At 30.2% G+C, this 16328-nt stretch overlaps 1 protein-coding gene across 1 annotated transcript in view; it reads right to left on the reverse strand.

The window, feature by feature from the left end:
- LOC124033065 (AT-rich interactive domain-containing protein 3A-like) overlaps positions 1-16328 on the reverse strand; it is a gene marked incomplete in the record, with an annotated part of 189456 nt that overhangs the window by 26047 nt on the left and 147081 nt on the right.

A 16328-nucleotide genomic window follows, 5' to 3' on the forward strand; every position in this document is an offset into this window, starting at 1 on the left:
AAATGAGTGTTTATATGTTGGGTTCCAGCCCAGCCAGACTGGTCGGTCGGCCAGTATAGGAATTTACCAGTGAAAGATTATGACTCATCCTACCATTAAGCTTCAGAGCAAAGCCCACTATTATAATTACTGCCTGAGAGGCAGTCATGTAGAGAGAGAGATGAAACCACACCTGAGCAGATAGGCCCCTCATTCTTCCTTTAGGCTCTTTTACTCAGTAAAGACTTATGTCTTGACGTTAGAACCATCAACAGAGCGGGCGGACGGCCGGGCTGCAGGTTCTGACTCATGACATCTAGTATTTTCCCCCCTCTGATAACGGAGCAGTATTTCTTCAAAACAGTCATCAGACGGCATATTGTATGATTCATGTTACGACAGTGGCTCAGGTATTTCACAATGATACGCCAACTATCATATGGTGAAATACCATTACTTGCCGTGGACATACCACCAGCTATGCTACACAGCTAAACCCCCCAGGTACATAACAGTATCAGTGACGCACCAAGCACATGTCGGTAGAGGAATATACATAGCACGCGTTGTATATAAATCTCTCAGTTAATGAAGTCCTACACCTCCAACCTACAGGTACACAACAAAATGAGTCAAGGATACTGTGTTATTTTTGGGGGAGGGGTGTGTGTGTGTGGAGGGGGGGGGGTATATTAAACTCTTAACAACCTGATAGCACAAACGCAGGTGAAATTGGGGTTTATCTCGATATTAAGCAAGTGGGTTTAGGGTGTGTTACAGGGGCCTTATCTCTAAATTACACTCACACTCCAAGTGGGTTTAGGGTGTGTTACAGGGGCCTTATCTCTAAATTACACTCACACTCCATGTGGGTTTAGGGTGTGTTACAGGGTCCTTATCTCTAAATTACACTCACACTCCATGTGGGTTTAGGGTGTGTTACAGGGTCCTTATCTCTAAATTACACTCACACTCCATGTGGGTTTAGGGTGTGTTACAGGGTCCTTATCTCTAAATTACACTCCTGATCTCCATGTGCTCCTCTGTGTGTTTTGAAGTGATGCATGCGTGTGTCACAGGTAAACTTTACAGCACTGGACCTAATGACAGATAGACGAGTTGATTGGTCACATTAATAAAGTAACTGTGTTGATTGGTCTCATTAATAAAGTAACTGTGTTGATTGGTCACATTAATAATGTAACTGTGTTGATTGGTCTCATTAATATAGTAACTGTGTTGATTGGTCTCATTAATAATAACGTAACTGTGTTGATTGGTCTCATTAATAAAGTAACTGTGTTGATTGGTCTCATTAATAATAACGTAACTGTGTTGATTGGTCTCATTAATAATAAAGTAACTGTGTTGATTGGTCACATTAATAATAAAGTAACTGTGTTGATTGGTCTCATTAATAATAACGTAACTGTGTTGATTGGTCACATTAATAATAAAATAACTGTGTTGATTGGTCACATTAATAATAAAATAACTGTGTTGATTGGTCACATTAATAATGTAACTGTGTTGATTGGTCACATTAATAACGTAACTGTGTTGATTGGTCACATTAATAAAGTAACTGTGTTGATTGGTCACATTAATAAAGTAACTGTGTTGATTGGTCATTGGTATTAATAACGTAACTGTGTTGATTGGTCACATTAATAATAAAGTAACTGTGTTGATTGGTCTCATTAATAATAAAGTAACTGTGTTGATTGGTCTCATTAATAAAGTAACTGTGTTGATTGGTCTCATTAATAATAAAGTAACTGTGTTGATTGGTCACATTAATAATAAAGTAACTGTGTTGATTGGTCTCATTAATAAAGTAACTGTGTTGATTGGTCTCATTAATAATAAAGTAACTGTGTTGATTGGTCTCATTAATAATAAAGTAACTGTGTTGATTGGTCACATTAATAAAGTAACTGTGTTGATTGGTCTCATTAATAATAAAGTAACTGTGTTGATTGGTCACATTAATAATAAAGTAACTGTGTTGATTGGTCTCATTAATAAAGTAACTGTGTTGATTGGTCTCATTAATAATAAAGTAACTGTGTTGATTGGTCTCATTAATAATAAAGTAACTGTGTTGATTGGTCTCATTAATAATAAAGTAACTGTGTTGATTGGTCTCATTAATAAAGTAACTGTGTTGATTGGTCACATTAATAAAGTAACTGTGTTGATTGGTCACATTAATAAAGTAACTGTGTTGATTGGTCACATTAATAAAGTAACTGTGTTGATTGGTCACATTAATAAAATAACTGTGTTGATTGGTCACATTAATGTAACTGTGTTGATTGGTCACATTAATAAAGTAACTGTGTTGATTGGTCACATTAATAATAAAGTAACTGTGTTGATTGGTCACATTAATAAAGTAACTGTGTTGATTGGTCACATTAATAATAAAGTAACTGTGTTGATTGGTCTCATTAATAAAATAACTGTGTTGATTGGTCACATTAATAACGTAACTGTGTTGATTGGTCTCATTAATAAAATAGCTGTGTTGATTGGTCACATTAATAAAGTAACTGTGTTGATTGGTCACATTAATAAAGTAACTGTGTTGATTGATCACATTAATAAAATAACTGTGTTGATTGGTCACATTAATAACGTAACTGTGTTGATTGGTCACATTAATAAAGTAACTGTGTTGATTGGTCACATTAATAATAAAGTAACTGTGTTGATTGGTCACATTAATAAAGTAACTGTGTTGATTGGTCACATTAATAATAAAGTAACTGTGTTGATTGGTCTCATTAATAATAAAGTAACTGTGTTGATTGGTCACATTAATAAAGTAACTGTGTTGATTGGTCACATTAATAAAGTAACTGTGTTGATTGGTCTCATTAATAAAGTAACTGTGTTGATTGGTCTCATTAATAAAGTAACTGTGTTGATTGGTCACATTAATAAAGTAACTGTGTTGATTTAATTAATAAAGTAACTGTGTTGATTGGTCACATTAATAATGTAACTGTGTTGATTGGTCACATTAATAATGTAACTGTGTTGATTTACTGTGTTGAATAAAGTAACTGTGTTGATTGGTCTCATTAATAATGTAACTGTGTTGATTGGTCACATTAATAATGTAACTGTGTTGATTGGTCACATTAATAAAGTAACTGTGTTGATTGGTCACATTAATAATGTAACTGTGTTGATTGGTCACATTAATAAAGTAACTGTGTTGATTGGTCACATTAATAAAGTAACTGTGTTGATTGGTCACATTAATAAAGTAACTGTGTTGATTGGTCACATTAATAAAGTAACTGTGTTGATTGGTCACATTAATAAAGTAACTGTGTTGATTGGTCACATTAATAAAGTAACTGTGTTGATTGGTCACATTAATAAAGTAACTGTGTTGATTGGTCACATTAATAAAGTAACTGTGTTGATTGGTCACATTAATAAAGTAACTGTGTTGATTGGTCACATTAATAAAGTAACTGTGTTGATTGGTCACATTAATAAAGTAACTGTGTTGATTGGTCACATTAATAAAGTAACTGTGTTGATTGGTCACATTAATAAAGTAACTGTGTTGATTGGTCACATTAATAAAGTAACTGTGTTGATTGGTCTCATTAATAAAGTAACTGTGTTGATTGGTCACATTAATAATAAAGTAACTGTGTTGATTGGTCACATTAATAATAACGTAACTGTGTTGATTGGTCTCATTAATAAAGTAACTGTGTTGATTGGTCTCATTAATAATAACGTAACTGTGTTGATTGGTCTCATTAATAATAAAGTAACTGTGTTGATTGGTCACATTAATAATAAAGTAACTGTGTTGATTGGTCTCATTAATAATAACGTAACTGTGTTGATTGGTCACATTAATAATAAAATAACTGTGTTGATTGGTCACATTAATAATAAAATAACTGTGTTGATTGGTCACATTAATAATGTAACTGTGTTGATTGGTCACATTAATAACGTAACTGTGTTGATTGGTCACATTAATAACGTAACTGTGTTGATTGGTCACATTAATAAAGTAACTGTGTTGATTGGTCACATTAATAACGTAACTGTGTTGATTGGTCACATTAATAATAAAGTAACTGTGTTGATTGGTCTCATTAATAATAAAGTAACTGTGTTGATTGGTCTCATTAATAAAGTAACTGTGTTGATTGGTCTCATTAATAATAAAGTAACTGTGTTGATTGGTCACATTAATAATAAAGTAACTGTGTTGATTGGTCTCATTAATAAAGTAACTGTGTTGATTGGTCTCATTAATAATAAAGTAACTGTGTTGATTGGTCTCATTAATAATAAAGTAACTGTGTTGATTGGTCACATTAATAAAGTAACTGTGTTGATTGGTCTCATTAATAATAAAGTAACTGTGTTGATTGGTCACATTAATAATAAAGTAACTGTGTTGATTGGTCTCATTAATAAAGTAACTGTGTTGATTGGTCTCATTAATAATAAAGTAACTGTGTTGATTGGTCACATTAATAAAGTAACTGTGTTGATTGGTCACATTAATAAAGTAACTGTGTTGATTGGTCACATTAATAAAGTAACTGTGTTGATTGGTCACATTAATAAAGTAACTGTGTTGATTGGTCACATTAATAAAGTAACTGTGTTGATTGGTCACATTAATAAAGTAACTGTGTTGATTGGTCACATTAATAAAGTAACTGTGTTGATTGGTCACATTAATAAAGTAACTGTGTTGATTGGTCTCATTAATAAAGTAACTGTGTTGATTGGTCTCATTAATAAAGTAACTGTGTTGATTGGTCACATTAATAAAGTAACTGTGTTGATTGGTCACATTAATAAAGTAAGTAACTGTGTTGATTGGTCACATTAATAATAAAGTAACTGTTGATTGATTGGTCACATTAATAATGTAACTGTGTTGATTGGTCACATTAATAAAGTAACTGTGTTGATTGGTCTCATTAATAATGTAACTGTGTTGATTGGTCACATTAATAATGTAACTGTGTTGATTGGTCACATTAATAAAGTAACTGTGTTGATTGGTCACATTAATAATGTAACTGTGTTGATTGGTCACATTAATAAAGTAACTGTGTTGATTGGTCTCATTAATAAAGTAACTGTGTTGATTGGTCACATTAATAAAGTAACTGTGTTGATTGGTCACATTAATAAAGTAACTGTGTTGATTGGTCACATTAATAAAGTAACTGTGATTGTCACATTAATAAAGTAATTGGTCTCATTAATAAAGTAACTGTGTTGATTGGTCACATTAATAAAGTAACTGTGTTGATTGGTCACATTAATAAAGTAACTGTGTTGATTGGTCACATTAATAAAGTAACTGTGTTGATTGGTCACATTAATAAAGTAACTGTGTTGATTGGTCACATTAATAAAGTAACTGTGTTGATTGGTCACATTAATAAAGTAACTGTGTTGATTGGTCACATTAATAAAGTAACTGTGTTGATTGGTCACATTAATAAAGTAACTGTGTTGATTGGTCATTAATAAAGTAACTGTGTTGATTGGTCACATTAATAAAGTAACTGTGTTGATTGGTCTCATTAATAAAGTAACTGTGTTGATTGGTCACATTAATAATAAAGTAACTGTGTTGATTGGTCACATTAATAAAGTAACTGTGTTGATTGGTCTCATTAATAAAGTAACTGTGTTGATTGGTCACATTAATAAAGTAACTGTGTTGATTGGTCACATTAATAAAGTAACTGTGTTGATTGGTCTCATTAATAAAGTAACTGTGTTGATTGGTCACATTAATAAAGTAACTGTGTTGATTGGTCTCATTAATAAAGTAACTGTGTTGATTGGTCACATTAATAATGTAACTGTGTTGATTGGTCTCATTAATATAGTAACTGTGTTGATTGGTCTCTAACGTAACTGTGTCACATTAATTGTAACTGTGTTGATTGGTCTCATTAATAAAGTAACTGTGTTGATTGGTCTCATTAATAATAACGTAACTGTGTTGATTGGTCTCATTAATAATAACGTAACTGTGTTGATTGGTCTCATTAATAATAAAGTAACTGTGTTGATTGGTCACATTAATAATAAAGTAACTGTGTTGATTGGTCTCATTAATAATAACGTAACTGTGTTGATTGGTCACATTAATAATAAAATAACTGTGTTGATTGGTCACATTAATAATAAAATAACTGTGTTGATTGGTCACATTAATAATGTAACTGTGTTGATTGGTCACATTAATAACGTAACTGTGTTGATTGGTCACATTAATAACGTAACTGTGTTGATTGGTCACATTAATAAAGTAACTGTGTTGATTGGTCACATTAATAACGTAACTGTGTTGATTGGTCACATTAATAATAAAGTAACTGTGTTGATTGGTCTCATTAATAATAAAGTAACTGTGTTGATTGGTCTCATTAATAAAGTAACTGTGTTGATTGGTCTCATTAATAATAAAGTAACTGTGTTGATTGGTCACATTAATAATAAAGTAACTGTGTTGATTGGTCTCATTAATAAAGTAACTGTGTTGATTGGTCTCATTAATAATAAAGTAACTGTGTTGATTGGTCTCATTAATAATAAAGTAACTGTGTTGATTGGTCACATTAATAAAGTAACTGTGTTGATTGGTCTCATTAATAATAAAGTAACTGTGTTGATTGGTCACATTAATAATAAAGTAACTGTGTTGATTGGTCTCATTAATAATAAAGTAACTGTGTTGATTGGTCACATTAATTAATCATTAATAATTAATAAAGTAACTGTGTTGATTGGTCTCATTAATAAAGTAACTGTGTTGAGTAACTGTGTTGATTGGTCACATTAATAAAGTAACTGTGTTGATTGGTCACATTAATAAAGTAACTGTGTTGATTGGTCACATTAATAAACTGTGTTGTAACATTAATAAAGTAACTGTGTTGATTGGTCACATTAATAAAGTAACTGTGTTGATTGGTCACATTAATAAAGTAACTGTGTTGATTGGTCACATTAATAAAGTAACTGTGTTGATTGGTCACATTAATAAAGTAACTGTGTTGATTGGTCACATTAATAAAGTAACTGTGATTGATTAAAGTAACTGTGTTGATTGGTCACATTAATGTAACTGTGTTGATTGGTCTCATTAATAAAGTAACTGTGTTGATTGGTCACATTAATAATAAAGTAACTGTGTTGATTGGTCACATTAATAAAGTAACTGTGTTGATTGGTCACATTAATAAAGTAACTGTGTTGATTGGTCTCATTAATAAAGTAACTGTGTTGATTGGTCACATTAATAAAGTAACTGTGTTGATTGGTCACATTAATAAAGTAACTGTGTTGATTGGTCTCATTAATAAAGTAACTGTGTTGATTGGTCACATTAATAAAGTAACTGTGTTGATTGGTCTCATTAATAAAGTAACTGTGTTGATTGGTCACATTAATAAAGTAACTGTGTTGATTGGTCACATTAATAAAGTAACTGTGTTGATTGGTCACATTAATAATGTAACTGTGTTGATTGGTCTCATTAATATAGTAACTGTGTTGATTGGTCTCATTAATAATAACGTAACTGTGATTGGTCTCATTAATAAAGACTGTGTTGATTGGTCTCATTAATAAAGTAACTGTGTTGATTGGTCTCATTAATAATAACGTAACTGTGTTGATTGGTCTCATTAATAATAAAGTAACTGTGTTGATTGGTCACATTAATAATAAAGTAACTGTGTTGATTGGTCTCATTAATAATAACGTAACTGTGTTGATTGGTCACATTAATAATAAAATAACTGTGTTGATTGGTCACATTAATAATAAAATAACTGTGTTGATTGGTCACATTAATAATGTAACTGTGTTGATTGGTCACATTAATAACGTAACTGTGTTGATTGGTCACATTAATAAATTGGTCACGTAACTGTGTTGATTGGTCACATTAATAAAGTAACTGTGTTGATTGGTCACATTAATAACGTAACTGTGTTGATTGGTCACATTAATAATAAAGTAACTGTGTTGATTGGTCTCATTAATAATAAAGTAACTGTGTTGATTGGTCTCATTAATAAAGTAACTGTGTTGATTGGTCTCATTAATAATAAAGTAACTGTGTTGATTGGTCACATTAATAATAAAGTAACTGTGTTGATTGGTCTCATTAATAAAGTAACTGTGTTGATTGGTCTCATTAATAATAAAGTAACTGTGTTGATTGGTCTCATTAATAATAAAGTAACTGTGTTGATTGGTCACATTAATAAAGTAACTGTGTTGATTGGTCTCATTAATAATAAAGTAACTGTGTTGATTGGTCACATTAATAATAAAGTAACTGTGTTGATTGGTCTCATTAATAAAGTAACTGTGTTGATTGGTCTCATTAATAATAAAGTAACTGTGTTGATTGGTCTCATTAATAATAAAGTAACTGTGTTGATTGGTCTCATTAATAATAAAGTAACTGTGTTGATTGGTCTCATTAATAAAGTAACTGTGTTGATTGGTCACATTAATAAAGTAACTGTGTTGATTGGTCACATTAATAACATAACTGTGTTGATTGGTCACATTAATAAAGTAACTGTGTTGATTGGTCACATTAATAAAATAACTGTGTTGATTGGTCACATTAATAACGTAACTGTGTTGATTGGTCACATTAATAAAGTAACTGTGTTGATTGGTCATTGGTCACATTAATAATAAAGTAACTGTGTTGATTGGTCACATTAATAAAGTAACTGTGTTGATTGGTCTGTGTTGACATTAATAAAGTAACTGTGTTGATTGGTCACATTAATAAAGTAACTGTGTTGATTGGTCTCATTAATAAAATAACTGTGTTGATTGGTCACATTAATAACGTAACTGTGTTGATTGGTCTCATTAATAAAATAGCTGTGTTGATTGGTCACATTAATAAAGTAACTGTGTTGATTGGTCACATTAATAAAGTAACTGTGTTGATTGATCACATTAATAAAATAACTGTGTTGATTGGTCACATTAATAACGTAACTGTGTTGATTGGTCACATTAATAAAGTAACTGTGTTGATTGGTCACATTAATAATAAAGTAACTGTGTTGATTGGTCACATTAATAAAGTAACTGTGTTGATTGGTCACATTAATAATAAAGTAACTGTGTTGATTGGTCACATTAATAATAAAGTAACTGTGTTGATTGGTCTCATTAATAATAACGTAACTGTGTTGATTGGTCACATTAATAATAGTAAATAATAAAATAACTGTGTTGATTGTCACATTTGATTGGTCACATTAATAATAAAATAACTGTTGTTGATTGGTCACATTAATAATGTAACTGTGTTGATTGGTCACATTAATAACGTTAACTGTGTTGATTGGTCTGTGTTGACATTAATAACTGTGTAACTGTGTTGATTGGTCACATTAATAAAGTAACTGTGTTGATTGGTCACATTAATAAAGTAACTGTGTTGATTGGTCACATTAATAATAAAGTAACTGTGTTGATTGGTCTCATTAATAATAAAGTAACTGTGTTGATTGGTCTCATTAATAAAGTAACTGTGTTGATTGGTCTCATTAATAATAAAGTAACTGTGTTGATTGGTCACATTAATAATAAAGTAACTGTGTTGATTGGTCTCATTAATAAAGTAACTGTGTTGATTGGTCTCATTAATAATAAAGTAACTGTGTTGATTGGTCTCATTAATAATAAAGTAACTGTGTTGATTGGTCACATTAATAAAGTAACTGTGTTGATTGGTCACATTAATAACGTAACTGTGTTGATTGGTCACATTAATAACGTAACTGTGTTGATTGGTCACATTAATAAAGTAACTGTGTTGATTGGTCACATTAATAACTGTGTTGATTGGTAACTGTGTTGATTGGTCACATTAATAATAAAGTAACTGTGTTGATTGGTCTCATTAATAATAAAGTAACTGTGTTGATTGGTCTCACTGTGTTTAATAAAGTAACTGTGTTGATTGGTCACATTAATAATAAAGTAACTGTGTTGATTGGTCACATTAATAAAGTAACTGTGTTGATTGGTCACATTAATAAAGTAACTGTGTTGATTGGTCTCATTAATAAAGTAACTGTGTTGATTGGTCACATTAATAAAGTAACTGTGTTGATTGGTCACTGTGTTGATTGGTCACATTAAAAGTAACTGTGTTGATTGGTCTCATTAATAAAGTAACTGTGTTGATTGGTCACATTAATAAAGTAACTGTGTTGATTGGTCTCATTAATAAAGTAACTGTGTTGATTGGTCACATTAATAAAGTAACTGTGTTGATTGGTCTCATTAATAAAGTAACTGTGTTGATTGGTCACATTTAATGTAACTGTGTTGATTGGTCACATTAATAAAGTAACTGTGTTGATTGGTCATTAATAAAGTAACTGTGTTGATTGGTCACATTAATAAAGTAAATTAATAAAGTAACTGTGTTGATTGGTCATTAATAAAGTAACTGTGTTGATTAATAATAAAGTAACTGTGTTGATTGGTCACATTAATAAAGTAACTGTGTTGATTGGTCACATTAATAAAGTAACTGTGTTGATTGGTCACATTAATAAAGTAACTGTGTTGATTGGTCTCATTAATAAAGTAACTGTGTTGATTGGTCACATTAATAATGTAACTGTGTTGATTGGTCTCATTAATAAAGTAACTGTGTTGATTGGTCTCATTAATAAAGTAACTGTGTTGATTGGTCTCATTAATAAAGTAACTGTGTTGATTGGTCTCATTAATAATAACGTAACTGTGTTGATTGGTCTCATTAATAATAAAGTAACTGTGTTGATTGGTCACATTAATAATAAAGTAACTGTGTTGATTGGTCTCATTAATAATAACGTAACTGTGTTGATTGGTCACATTAATAATAAAATAACTGTGTTGATTGGTCACATTAATAATAAAATAACTGTGTTGATTGGTCACATTAATAATGTAACTGTGTTGATTGGTCACATTAATAACGTAACTGTGTTGATTGGTCACATTAATAACGTAACTGTGTTGATTGGTCACATTAATAAAGTAACTGTGTTGATTGGTCACATTAATAACGTAACTGTGTTGATTGGTCACATTAATAATAAAGTAACTGTGTTGATTGGTCTCATTAATAATAAAGTAACTGTGTTGATTGGTCTCATTAATAAAGTAACTGTGTTGATTGGTCTCATTAATAATAAAGTAACTGTGTTGATTGGTCACATTAATAATAAAGTAACTGTGTTGATTGGTCTCATTAATAAAGTAACTGTGTTGATTGGTCTCATTAATAATAAAGTAACTGTGTTGATTGGTCTCATTAATAATAAAGTAACTGTGTTGATTGGTCACATTAATAAAGTAACTGTGTTGATTGGTCTCATTAATAATAAAGTAACTGTGTTGATTGGTCACATTAATAATAAAGTAACTGTGTTGATTGGTCTCATTAATAAAGTAACTGTGTTGATTGGTCTCATTAATAATAAAGTAACTGTGTTGATTGGTCTCATTAATAATAAAGTAACTGTGTTGATTGGTCTCATTAATAATAAAGTAACTGTGTTGATTGGTCTCATTAATAAAGTAACTGTGTTGATTGGTCACATTAATAAAGTAACTGTGTTGATTGGTCACATTAATAACATAACTGTGTTGATTGGTTGATTGGTCACATTAATAAAGTAACTGTGTTGATTGGTCACATTAATAAAATAACTGTGTTGATTGGTCACATTAAATAACTGTGTATTGGTCACATTAATAAAGTAACTGTGTTGATTGGTCACATTAATAAAGTAACTGTGTTGATTGGTCTCATTAATAATAAAGTAACTGTGTTGATTGGTCACATTAATAAAGTAACTGTGTTGATTGGTCACATTAATAATAAAGTAACTGTGTTGATTGGTCTCATTAATAAAAGTAACTGTGTTGATTGGTCACATTAATAAAGTAACTGTGTTGATTGGTCTCATTAATAAAATAGTAACTGTGTTGATTGGTCACATTAATAAAGTAACTGTGTTGATTGGTCACATTAATAAAGTAACTGTGTTGATTGATCACATTAATAAAATAACTGTGTTGATTGGTCACATTAATAATTAATAACTGTGTTGATTGGTCACATTAATAAAGTAACTGTGTTGATTGGTCACATTAATAATAAAGTAACTGTGTTGATTGGTCACATTAATAAAGTAACTGTGTTGATTGGTCACATTAATAATAAAGTAACTGTGTTGATTGGTCACATTAATAATAAAGTAACTGTGTTGATTGGTCTCATTAATAAGTAATTGGTCTCGTAACTGTGTTGATTGGTCACATTAATAATAAAATAACTGTGTTGATTGGTCACATTAATAATAAAATAACTGTGTTGATTGGTCACATTAATAATGTAACTGTGTTGATTGGTCACATTAATAAAGTAACTGTGTTGATTGGTCACATTAATAAAGTAACTGTGTTGATTGGTCACATTAATAAAGTAACTGTGTTGATTGGTCACATTAATAAAGTAACTGTGTTGATTGGTCACATTAATAATAAAGTAACTGTGTTGATTGGTCTCATTAATAATAAAGTAACTGTGTTGATTGGTCTCATTAATAAAGTAACTGTGTTGATTGGTCTCATTAATAATAAAGTAACTGTGTTGATTGGTCACATTAATAATAAAGTAACTGTGTTGATTGGTCTCATTAATAAAGTAACTGTGTTGATTGGTCTCATTAATAATAAAGTAACTGTGTTGATTGGTCTCATTAATAATAACTGTGTTGATTGGTCACATTAATAACGTAACTGTAACTGTAACTGTGTTGATTGGTCACATTAATAAAGTAACTGTGTTGATTGGTCACATTAATAACGTAACTGTGTTGATTGGTCACATTAATAACGTAACTGTGTTGATTGGTCACATTAATAAAGTAACTGTGTTGATTGGTCACATTAATAACGTAACTGTGTTGATTGGTCACATTAATAATAAAGTAACTGTGTTGATTGGTCTCATTAATAATAAAGTAACTGTGTTGATTGGTCTCATTAATAAAGTAACTGTGTTGATTGGTCTCATTAATAATAAAGTAACTGTGTTGATTGGTCACATTAATAATAAAGTAACTGTGTTGATTGGTCTCATTAATAATAAAGTAACTGTGTTGATTGGTCTCATTAATAATAAAGTAACTGTGTTGATTGGTCACATTAATAAAGTAACTGTGTTGATTGGTCTCATTAATAATAAAGTAACTGTGTTGATTGGTCACATTAATAATAAAGTAACTGTGTTGATTGGTCTCATTAATAAAGTAACTGTGTTGATTGGTCTCATTAATAATAAAGTAACTGTGTTGATTGGTAACACATTAATAAAGTAACTGTGTTGATTGTCACATTAATAAAGTAACTGTGTTGACATTAATAAAGTAACTGTGTTGATTGGTCACATTAATAAAGTAACTGTGTTGATTGGTCACATTAATAAAGTAACTGTGTTGATTGGTCACATTAATAAAGTAACTGTGTTGATTGGTCACATTAATAAAGTAACTGTGTTGATTGGTCACTGTGTTGATTAATAAAGTAACTGTGTTGATTGGTCACATTAATAAAGTAACTGTGTTGATTGGTCACATTAATAAAGTAACTGTGTTGATTGGTCACATTAATAAAGTAACTGTGTTGATTGGTCTCATTAATAAAGTAACTGTGTTGATTGGTCACATTAATAATAAAGTAACTGTGTTGATTGGTCACATTAATAAAGTAACTGTGTTGATTGGTCACATTAATAAAGTAACTGTGTTGATTGGTCTCATTAATAAAGTAACTGTGTTGATTGGTCACATTAATAAAGTAACTGTGTTGATTGGTCACATTAATAAAGTAACTGTGTTGATTGGTCTCATTAATAAAGTAACTGTGTTGATTGGTCACATTAATAAAGTAACTGTGTTGATTGGTCTCATTAATAAAGTAACTGTGTTGATTGGTCACATTAATAATGTAACTGTGTTGATTGGTCTCATTAATATAGTAACTGTGTTGATTGGTCTCATTAATAATAACGTAACTGTGTTGATTGGTCTCATTAATAAAGTAACTGTGTTGATTGGTCTCATTAATAAAAGTAACTGTGTTGATTGGTCTCATTAATAATAAAGTAACTGTGTTGATTGGTCACATTAATAATAAAGTAACTGTGTTGATTGGTCTCATTAATAAAGTAACTGTGTTGATTGGTCTCATTAATAATAAAATAACTGTGTTGATTGGTCACATTAATAATAAAATAACTGTGTTGATTGGTCACATTAATAATGTAACTGTGTTGATTGGTCACATTAATAACGTATTGGTCACATTAATAAAGTAACTGTGTTGATTGGTCACATTAATAACGTAACTGTGTTGATTGGTCACATTAATAAAGTAACTGTGTTGATTGGTCACATTAATAAAGTAACTGTGTTGATTGGTCACATTAATAATAAAGTAACTGTGTTGATTGGTCTCATTAATAATAAAGTAACTGTGTTGATTGGTCTCATTAATAAAGTAACTGTGTTGATTGGTCTCATTAATAATAAAGTAACTGTGTTGATTGGTCACAATAATAATAAAGTAACTGTGTTGATTGGTCACATTAATAAAGTAACTGTGTTGATTGGTCTCATTAATAATAAAGTAACTGTGTTGATTGGTCACATTAATAATAAAGTAACTGTGTTGATTGGTCTCATTAATAAAGTAACTGTGTTGATTGGTCTCATTAATAATAAAGTAACTGTGTTGATTGGTCTCATTAATAATAAAGTAACTGTGTTGATTGGTCTCATTAATAATAAAGTAACTGTGTTGATTGGTCTCATTAATAAAGTAACTGTGTTGATTGGTCACATTAATAAAGTAACTGTGTTGATTGGTCACATTAATAACATAACTGTGTTGATTGGTCACATTAATAAAGTAACTGTGTTGATTGGTCACATTAATAAAATAACTGTGTTGATTGGTCACATTAATAACGTAACTGTGTTGATTGGTCACATTAATAAAGTAACTGTGTTGATTGGTCACATTAATAATAAAGTAACTGTGTTGATTGGTCACATTAATAAAGTAACTGTGTTGATTGGTCTCATTAATAATAAAGTAACTGTGTTGATTGGTCACATTAATAATAAAATAACTGTGTTGATTGGTCACATTAATAATGTAACTGTGTTGATTGGTCACATTAATAACGTAACTGCGTTGATTGGTCACATTAATAACGTAACTGTGTTGATTGGTCACATTAATAAAGTAACTGTGTTGATTGGTCACATTAATAACGTAACTGTGTTGATTGGTCACATTAATAATAAAGTAACTGTGTTGATTGGTCTCATTAATAATAAAGTAACTGTGTTGATTGGTCTCATTAATAAAGTAACTGTGTTGATTGGTCTCATTAATAATAAAGTAACTGTGTTGATTGGTCACAATAATAATAAAGTAACTGTGTTGATTGGTCTCATTAATAAAGTAACTGTGTTGATTGGTCTCATTAATAATAAAGTAACTGTGTTGATTGGTCTCATTAATAATAAAGTAACTGTGTTGATTGGTCACATTAATAAAGTAACTGTGTTGATTGGTCTCATTAATAATAAAGTAACTGTGTTGATTGGTCACATTAATAATAAAGTAACTGTGTTGATTGGTCTCATTAATAAAGTAACTGTGTTGATTGGTCTCATTAATAATAAAGTAACTGTGTTGATTGGTCTCATTAATAATAAAGTAACTGTGTTGATTGGTCTCATTAATAATAAAGTTACTGTGTTGATTGGTCTCATTAATAAAGTAACTGTGTTGATTGGTCACATTAATAAAGTAACTGTGTTGATTGGTCACATTAATAACATAACTGTGTTGATTGGTCACATTAATAAAGTAACTGTGTTGATTGGTCACATTAATAAAATAACTGTGTTGATTGGTCACATTAATAACGTAACTGTGTTGATTGGTCACATTAATAAAGTAACTGTGTTGATTGGTCACATTAATAATAAAGTAACTGTGTTGATTGGTCACATTAATAAAGTAACTGTGTTGATTGGTCACATTAATAATAAAGTAACTGTGTTGATTGGTCTCATTAATAAAATAACTGTGTTGATTGGTCACATTAATAACGTAACTGTGTTGATTGGTCTCATTAATAAAATAGCTGTGTTGATTGGTCACATTAATAAAGTAACTGTGTTGATTGGTCACATTAA

This window comes from Oncorhynchus gorbuscha, linkage group LG04 (assembly GCF_021184085.1).
Source record: "Oncorhynchus gorbuscha isolate QuinsamMale2020 ecotype Even-year linkage group LG04, OgorEven_v1.0, whole genome shotgun sequence".
In the NCBI taxonomy this organism is placed as follows: Eukaryota; Metazoa; Chordata; class Actinopteri; order Salmoniformes; family Salmonidae; genus Oncorhynchus; species Oncorhynchus gorbuscha.